This window comes from Sapajus apella, unplaced genomic scaffold (genome assembly GCF_009761245.1).
Source record: "Sapajus apella isolate SASKATOON/1434 unplaced genomic scaffold, GSC_monkey_1.0 scaffold141, whole genome shotgun sequence".
NCBI lineage: Eukaryota > Metazoa > Chordata > Mammalia > Primates > Cebidae > Sapajus > Sapajus apella.
The window spans coordinates 125,756-136,061 of record NW_022437081.1 but is presented as its reverse complement, the minus strand read 5'-3'; positions in this window follow the sequence as shown (position 1 = coordinate 136,061).

The following is a 10,306-nucleotide window of genomic DNA, read 5'->3' as shown; positions in this document are numbered from 1 at the left end:
GAGACGGAGTTTCACTCATGTCACCCAGGCTGGAGTGCAATGGCGCGATCTCGGCTCACCGCAACCTCCGCCTCCTGGGTTCAGGCAATTCTCCTGCCTCAGCCTCCTGAGTAGCTGGGATTACAGGCACGCGCCACCATGCCCAGCTAATATTTTGTATTTTTAGTAGAGACGGGGTTTCACCATGTTGACCAGGATGGTCTCGATCTCTTGACCTCGTGATCCACCCACCTGGGCCTTCCAAAGTGCTAGGATTACAGGCGTGAGCCACCACGCCCGGCCACGATTTTTCAACAACACAACACATCCATGCATGGTATACATGCATCAAAAAATGCCAGGGCAGGAGGCAGGGCGCAGTTTTTCTTTTCTTTCTTTTTTTCCCTCTGTCTTCCAGGCTCACAATCTCTGCTCACTCCAATCTCCGCCTCCCAGGTTCAAGTGATTCTCTTGCCTCAGCCTCCTGAGTAGCTGGGACTACAGGCCTAATGCCAAGCCTGGCTAATTTTTTGTATTTTTAGTAGAGACAGGGTTTCACCATGTTGGCTAGGCTGGTCTGGAACTCCTGACCTCAGGTGATCCGCTCGCCTCGGCCTCCCAAAGTGCTGGGATTATAGGTGTGAGCTGCTGTGCCCCGGCCGGACATGGATTTTCCTGCCTGCAATCTCAGCATTTTGGGAGGCCAAGATGGGAGGATCACTTAAGGCTGGGCCTAGGCAACATAGCAAGATCCTTGTCTCTACAAAAAATAAAATATATTAGTGGGATGTGGTAGCACTTACCTGTAGTCCCAGCTACTCAGGAGCCTGAAGTAGGAGGTTCACTTGAGCCCAGGAGTTTGATGTTACTGTGAGCTATGATCCTGCCAGTGTATGATGGAATGAGATGGAGTGAGACTGCCTCTACTACAAAAAGAAAAAAGCCAGGGCAGATATATCAAATGGCTCTATGTTGTTCTGGTTAAGACAATAGGAAGATTTACACCTTTTACTCCGCTATATAAGTATGTATACCCAAATGCATGTCTATACATATTCCTTGTATAATACTTTGAAAAAAATAATTAATATTTGAAAAAGAAAGGGATGCAGAAATATAGACTTAAGCCACGTAGAAACCCTTTGTTCCAGACTGGATTGAACCCCATTTATTTGCAGATTCTATTGCTTCCAATCATTTCTGAAACCTCTCCTTGGCCTCATCTCATTTATTTTTTAACATTTTGTTTGTAAATAATTATAGACTCATGGGAAATTTCAAAAATAGCACCAAAAAGGACCTTGTGCCTTTTATCCAACTTCCCTCAACAGTAACATTTTTTGTTGATGTAATGTAATATCAAAATCAGGAACTGAAATTGATACATTACTATTTACCAGACTACATGCCTGATTTCACTTGCAATATTTTTTAAACCTGCATTAATGTGTGACTGTGTGCACGTATAGTCCTAACAATTTTACACCATGTAAAGATTTGTGTAACCACAACTACAATGAAGATACAAAAATATTCCATCACCCAGAAAAACTCCTTTAGGTTACCTCTTTGCACTCACATTCAGCCACTCTGCATATATTATGTTAGATTTGTTTCCTCCTCTTTGGAGTGACTGCTAGTGGTATTGTGAGTTTTATTACATGTTAAATATTTGGTTTCCATGTGTTCATTGTTAGTATATAGAACTGCAACTAATATTTTAATTACATTATTAATCTTGAGATAATTGTATATTGACATGCAATTTTGGGAAAAAAACGCAGAGAGATCCCATGTACCCTTTAACCAGTTCCACTGGTTAATATCTTTCAAAACTATAGTACAAGAGCATAACCAGGATATTGGTATTGACACAATCCATCTATCCTATACAGAATTCCCTCATGCTGCCCTTCTTTGACCAAGTCCGCTTCCATCCCATTCTCCCTCCTTAATGACTGGCAACCCCACTAATGTGTTGTCTATTTCTACAATTTTGTCATTTCAAGAATGTTAAACAAATGGAATCATATGACATTGTAACCTTTGGGAATTGACTTTTTTCACTCAATATCATTCTCTAGAGAGTCATCCAAGTTGCTGGGGTCTTGAAGTGTCAACAGTTCTTAATTTCTTTTTGCTGCTGATTAGTACTCCTTAGTATGGCTGTACCACAGTTTAACCATTCACCCAGGGTTATTCCCAGTTTTGGCTATTAGAAATAAAGCTGCTATGAATATTGATTTACAGCTATTATGTGAAGATAAATGTCCACTTCTCTGGGTTAAATGTCTAAGTGTAATTGCTGGGTCATAGGTGAATGTTAGGTTTTGTAAGACTCTGCCAAACTATTTCTCAAGTGGCTCTAGCATTTTATATTCTCACCAGCAATTTATGAGTATGTTGATTCTCTACATCCTTGTCAGGATAGGAGTTGGTGTTACCACTATTTTTTATTTTAAACATTTTGATAGGCATATAGTGATATCTGATTAGGCAAATACCAATAATGAAGGTAAAAAATCGTTTTATGTGCTCATTTTCTGTCTGTATATCCTTTTTGGTAAAATGTTTTTTGCCATTTTCTAGTTGGACAGTTTCCTACTGTTATATATTCAGACTTCTTCATATTTTCTACATGAGTCCTTTATCAGATATGTGGCCTGAAAATATTTTCCTCCCGGTCTGTAGATTGTCTTTTCATTCTGTTATCAAGGATATTATCTGAGCAAAAGATTTAAATTTTGATGAAATACAGTTTATTAGTCCTTTTTATTTATGGATCATGGTTTTGGTATTATGTGTGAGAACTCTTTACGAAGCCTTAGGTCCTAAAGATTTTTTTCCTGTGCTTTCTTTTTGAAGTTTTATATTTCACATTTATTTTGGTGGCCCACTTTGAGTTAACTTTTGTATAATATTTGAGGTTTAAGTCCAGGTTCAATTTTTGTTTATGGATGTCTAATTGTTAGAGCACAATTTGTTGGAAAGGGTATCTTTCCTCCACTGAATTTCATTTTCATCTGTGTCAAAAATCAGACTTGGATCTCTTTCTATGTTCTCTATTCTGTTGTATTGGCCTATGTGTCTATTCTTTCCTCATTACCACACTGTCTTTATTACTGTTGGGATATAGTATATGTTAATATGGGAGTATTCATCCATTCTCATACTGCTATAAGGAAATACCTGAGACTGGATAATTTATAAAGAAGAGGTTTAATTGGTTCATAGTTCTGTAAGCTGTCAAAGAAGCATAGCAGCTTTTGTTTCTGGGGAGGCCTAAGGAAGCTTACAATCACGGCAGAAGGCAAAGGGGGAGCAAACACATCACATGGGTGGAGCAGGAGAAAGAGAGCAGGTTGGGGGGTGCCACACCCTTTTAAACAACAAGATCTCATGAGAACTCACTCACTTTCATGAGAACAGCACCAAAGGGATGGTGTGAAACCATTCATGAGAAACTACCCCTGAGAAATCACCCCCATGATCCAATCACCTCCCACCAGGCCCCACATTCAAGACTGGGGATTACAATTTTACATGAGTTTTGCAGGGGACACACATCCAGACCATATCAATGGGGTGGCATGACTTTTCTCTTTCTTTCTCTCTCTCTTTTTTTTAACATTTCTTTGGCTACTCTAGGGCTTATGCCTGTCCATATACATTTTAGAATAAGCATGTCTATGGGTACAAAAAGCCTTGCTGAAAACTGTGTTAAAATTACAGACCAATTTAGGGGAAAATTGACATCATTTCTGTGTTGATTCTTCAAACCCATGAGCACAGTATGTTTCATTATTTATTTAGATATTCTTTATTTCATCAAAACTGTAGAATATTCAGCATTCAGATACTATATATGTTTGTTGAATATACTCCTAAGTACTTATTGTCTTTGAAGCAATTATACATGACTTTGTGTTTCCAATTTCAGTTTCCACATGCTTGTTCATTGTTAGTATGTAGAAACATGATAATTTTTTGTGTGTTCATCTTGTATCCTGCAACCTAGCTGAACTTCTTTCTTACTTTTTGTGAGACGAGAATAATGCAGTGTGGCCACAGAAGAATAGAAAATTCCAGGCAGCAGTTTCATATGACTAGCGGAAGGAAACTTTAAATAGCAGCAGATGCTAGGGGCTTGTAAGACCCTGAAAAACCAGGGTGTGGACCAAGCTGGCTAAGACCAACTGGACCCAATATTTTGCTGGATTTGACCTAGGTTTTACCTAGGACATCATTATACCCTTATTAACATAGTAAATCAAACACCCACCAGCGCCAGGACAGTTCCAGGAACAACCATATTTGGTGTAAAAATGGGTGGTACCACAGTTCCAAGAAATCTCCAACCTTTACTAGGAATCTTCATGAATATTCCACCATTTGGTTAAAGAAACTCACAAAGGTAGAAGCACCAAATTTCATTGCATGACTCACTCTGAGTATGCCTGCACTCCCCTTTCTTGAGTGTGTATTTTGCTTTGCAATAAATCACTGTAATTTCACTCTTTTCTGACTTGTTGCATTCCTTCTCGCAATGGTGTCAAGAGCGTGCACACCAGCTGGGATCGAAGTCTAACTGGTGTTTGTGGACCTCCCCCAGCCCACCAGTATCACTTCAAGTCGTTTTGTCTTTGAATTTTCTAACTAGACAACCATGTCATCTGCAAATTGGTACAGTTTTATTTTTTTTCTTCCCAATCCTTATTTCCTTTCCTTGTGTTATTGCAGTGGATAGAATTTCCAGTACTAGGTTGACAAAGAGTGGTGGAAAGCTAACATCACTGCCTTGTTGGGATCTTAGGGGGAAGCATTCAGTCTTTCACCATTAGGTATGATGTTAACTGTAGGGAGTTTTTTTTGTTTGTTTGTTTTTTTTTTTTTGAAAAAAGGTTCTCCCTTGTCTCATTTTTTGTTTCCTTTATTTAAAAAATTTAGAATTGTGGTAAAATACACATAACATAAAATTGATCATGTTAGCTATTTTTAAGTATTCAGTAGTATTAAGAACATCTGGCCAGGTGTGGTGGCTCACGCCTGTAATCCCAGCACTTTGGGAGACCAAGGCAGGCGGATCAGGAGTTTGAGAACAGCCTGGCCAACATGGTGAAACCTTGTCTCTACTAAAAATACAAAAATTAGCTGGGTGTGGTGGCAGGCGCCTGTAATCTCAGCTTTTCAGGAGGTTGAGGCAGGAGAATTTCTTGAACCAAGTAGGCGGAGGTTGCAGTGAGTGGAGATTGCAACACTGCTCTCCAGCCTGGGTGACAGAGCAAAACTCCGTCTCAAAAAAAAAAAAAAAAAAAAAGAACATTCACGTTGTTCTGCAACCAATCACTGTAGCTCTTTTTATCTTGCAAAACTGAAGCTCTATATCCATTAAATTACAACTCCCCATTTCTTCCTGCCCTTAGACTCTGAAAAACACCATTCAACTATGTGTCTCAATGAATTTGACTACTCTAGGTACCACATATAAGTGAAATCATACAATATTTGTCTTTTTGTAATTGGGTGATTCATACAAAATAAAATTCAGCGTAGTCTTTGGAAACACATTTTTTGTCTAAGAAGCATAAAACCACACTTGAAATGAATAAATCTTTGAAATCTCATACAAATTTGAAGTGAGGTTCTTGTAGCATAGCGTTGGGTTATTTTTTTAATCCACTGTCAATTTCTCTCTTTTTATTCCTATTCTTAGATCATTTACGTTTAAAGTGAGTATTGATATGCTAGGGCTTAAGTTTGCTATTTCATTATTTACTTTCTGTTTGTTCCTTTTGTTTCTTATCCCTCTGTTTCTCTTTTCTTGCCTTCCTGTAGGATACCTGAACATTTATAACAATTCCATTTTGATTTATATATAATATTTTTAATACAGTTCTTTGAAAAGTTTTTTTTTTTGGCTACTCTATGTATTACAGTATACATTACACATCACAATCTACTGGCATCAACATTTAAACCACTTGAGTGAAGTGGAGAAATTTTATTTCCATTTAGCTTCCTTTGCCCTCCTCTCATTTAAATATAAATAGTTTATGCATTTCCTCTATGTACATTGAGCCTGCCTTAGCTAATGTTGTAAGTTTTGCTTTAACCATCAAACATGATCTTAAAAACTCATGAGGAGAAAGTTATTCTGTTATGTTTACCCCCACTTTTACTCATTTCATTTTTCTTTCTTCCTTCCTGAAGTTCCAACCTTCTGTGTTATCATTTCCCTTCTGTTTAGATAATTTCCTTTAGCCATTCTTTAAGGGTTGCTAATAAACAGTTCTCTTAGATTTCATTAATCTGAGAATGTCTTTATTTCCTCTTTATTTCTGAAGAATGTATTTGCTAGATATAGAATTAGTGGTTGACAATGGATGAGAAGTGGAGGGCCTCCTAGTCTTGCCTGCATTGCACCACCTCCTTCAATTTCCTTGACGCCAGATGAGAGTGACACCTGCGTGAATGGAAAAGCTGAATGCCAACTAACTAGCTCTCCCTTGGACTTTCTCATCTCCCTCCTTGGTGATGATTTGTAGAGGAGGTCTTACTCCCCCTAGACCTTGGTGCAGCTCCAGCAGAGTGCTGCTTGTTTCTATTGGGTAGGGGATTGAAGTGGAAGATCTGATTCCTGGTGCAGTCATCAGAGACATCAGAGCACCACGACTTACTTCCACATGGGAAACAGGGGGTTGAAGATTACCTACCCACTCAGCCCTACTGAACCTGCACAAAGGAATGGGTCACTTTGACTGAGGTGAGGTAGGTTTGTCAAAAAGATGTTCTGTTCTGTTGAGCCACCATTTCCCCCAATCCTTTGGCTAGGGGAAACATGCTTTTCTTGGAGCTTTTCTTTGTTGATAGTTCTTGGTTGCTAGCTTCTCTAGTGCCCAATCAGGGATATGTGAGGGGGAAAACAAACATTCAAGGGGCCAATCACAGTGGCTCATGCATGTAATACCAGCACTTTGGGAGGCTGAGGTGAGTGGATCCCTTGAGCCTAGGAGTTGGGCAAATTGCTTGAGCCTAGATGTTGAAGATCAGGCTGGGCAACATGGCAAAATCCCATTGCTATGAAAAATACAAAAATTATCTGGGCATGGTGGCTGTATTAGTTCATTTTCATGCTGCTGATAAAGACATACCTGAGACTGGGAAATTTATAAAGGAAAGAGGTATAATGGACTTGCAGTTCCATGTGGCTGGGGAGGCCTCACAATCATGGCAGAGGCAAAAGGCATGTCTTATATGGTGGCAGGCAAGAGATAATGAAAGCCAAGCAAAAGGGGAAACCCCATATAAAACCACCAGATCTCATGAGACTTATTCACTACCATGAGAATATGATGAAAGAAATGGCTCCCATGATTCAATTATCTCCCACTGGGTTCCTCCCACAACATGTGGAAATTGTGAGAGCTACATATCAAGATGAGATTTGGGTGGGGACACAGCCAAACCATATCAGTCGCATGTGTCTGTAGTCCCAGCTACTTGGGAGGCTGAGGTGGGAGGATTGCTTGAGCCCAGGAGGTGAGGTTGCAGTGACCCAAGATCATGCCACTGCACTCCAGCTTGGGTGAGAGAGTCAGACCTTGTCTCAAAAACAAAAAACAAAAACCACTCAAGTAACTCACTGCTACCATGTGTTTCCTCAAGTCTCAAGGTCCATAGGCTGTCCTTACTTCCAACTGTTAAATGAAAAACTTCAGACATATGAAATTTAATAGAGTTTATTTGAGCAAAGAATGATTCATGAATTGAGTAGCACTCAGAACCAGAAAAGGTTCAGAGAGCTCTGCCCAGCAATGTGAGCAGCAAGCTTTCAGTAGTCTGATCACCGACTCAAAGTAGAGAAATCACCTGATTGGCTATACAGCTAGGCATTTGTCTTATTTGAGGATGGGTTGATGAGAAGTCTCTAATTACATAACCAATCAGCTGGTTGGCTGTTTGCAATTGGCTGAGGCTTTTGTTTTTAAGTCAGCTAGAAGAAATGTTTCTAAGTTAAGTTCCCGTTTGCTTATGTAAGAGCCCTGGTTACAGACACAACTTCAGGCTAATGGCATCCTATTTATTTTGCTTTAACACACCTTTCAGAGTTTCCTTATGCTTGTGATATAATATGTTTGTGGCATAACAATACAATTAAATGCAACCATATCAAGTGGATATTGTGATAAGTTCTGTCAAATTTGTACCTTTGTGTATCCACCACCACAATCAAGATATAGAACATTTTCATCACAACAGAAAGTTCTCTTGTGCTCTTCCTAATCAACACCTTTCCTCTACACCCAGGCCTGGAACACCCCTATCTATTTTCTGTCACTAATGATTAGATTTGTTTTCCTAGAGGTTCACATAAATTTGTTATCATTCACATCCAGGTTCATTCTGCCTGTGTGCAGTAAGTTAATCACTGTAATGACAGGTTTGCAAAAGAGAAAGAGTTTATTCATGAGGCAGCCAAGTAAGGAAGTGGGATAATAGGTCTCAAATCCATTTCCCCAAAGATAAGGCTTAGGGATATTTATGGGTTAGAGAAGTTAGGTGGCCTAAGGCATGGGGAAAGGTGATTGGCAGTGTGGAAAAAGTGAAGTAATCAATGATCTATGCAAGCATATTTGGGTATTATGACATTTCATAGGACATATATTCAGAAAATGTTAGTGTTAACATGATCTGTGGCTGGAGTCTTTGGCCTTCTGACACAGAAGTTGAAAAGGCCACCTCTCAGGCATTTTCACAGGCCCAATTACAGGGTCAGTGGTTTCAACTAGTTTATACTGGACAGGAGCTGCTCCAAGTTCCTGAAAAACAACTGAAGCAACCGTTTTCATGGTGACTTTTAAAGGTTATCTACAAGGTAATCAGTGAAAGTTAAGTTTTAGCCTTCAGTAGTGTAGCCTTCAGCATTGTGGCCTTCAGCTACAAGCCCTTCAGCTTCATGGAAAACAACAGCAAAAAGCAAGCAATCACAAGCAAGTAGGGCAGGCTAAGTTTGGTGGACCTAATCAGATTAACCCCTTGGTTTCCAATGGAACCATACAGCATGAACTCATTTATGTCTGGCCTCTTCAACTAAGCATAACATTTCTGAAATACATCCATGCTGTTGCATGCAGGAATATTTAGCTACTTTTTATCGTTAAGGAATATTCTGTTTAGAAATACACCACCATTTGTATACTCATGTATTTGTTGTGGTAGGCAACCTTTAAGATTGCCCCCAGTGATCCCTACCTCCTGGTACTTGAGCCATCTCTAGCATTGAAAGTGGGCTGTAATTAATGACTTTCTTCCAACTATAAGACATTCAATAACAATACTTGGTAGTGAGTCTTCTTAATTTTAGACATCCTAATGGAAGCATAGTGGTAACTTATTATTTTCTTTTGCATTTCCCTTATTACTAATGATGGTGAGTATCTTTTCATATTTTGCCATGCATTATGTATTTTCTTATAAAATGTCCATTTAAATCTTTTATTCCCTTTAACAATTAGGTTGTTCGTGTAGTGAGTTATAAGATGTCTTTATATATTTAAGATACAAAGCCTTTGCTGGATATACATTTTGCAATTTTTTTTTCAGTCTGTGGCTTGCTTTTCAATTTTTGCAATGTTATATTTCAAAGAGGAGAAGATTTTAACTTTGATGACGTTTATCAGTGTTTTCTTTATGATTCATGTCTTTTGGTCCTTTTGGTCATTTCTAAAAAAAAACTGCCTGTCCCAAAGTTACCAAAATCTTCTCCCATGTATTATTCTAGAAGTCTTATAGATTTTGCTTAGCATTCTGGACTGTTACCTGTTTCAAAATAATGTTTGTGTATGGCATGAGAAAGAAGACAGTGTTCATTTCGTTGTTTAAATATACATTTTTAAAAATCTAGGGCTGGGTGTGGTAGTTCATGCCTGTAGTCCCAGCACTTTGGGAGGCCAAGACAGGTGGATTACCTGAGGTCAGGAGTTTGAGATCAGCCTGACCAACATGGTGAAACTCCATCTCTACTAAAAATACAAATATTAGCCGGGCATGGTGGCATGTGCCTGTAATCCCAGCTACTCAGGAGGCTGAGGCAGGAGAATCACTTGCACAAAGGAGGCAGAGGTTGCATTGAGCTGAGATCATGCCACTGCACTCCAGTCTAGGAGTCAGAGTGAGATTCAGTCTCAAAGATAAATAATCTAGTTACCTTGTAGTAGGAGCAGCTGCAGGAAACAGATCTCTCTGACACCGAATATTGGAGGAAGGAGTTTATTCGGCCGGGAGCCAGGTGGCATATTTGCCTAATATCCAAGCTCCCCTAACAAAG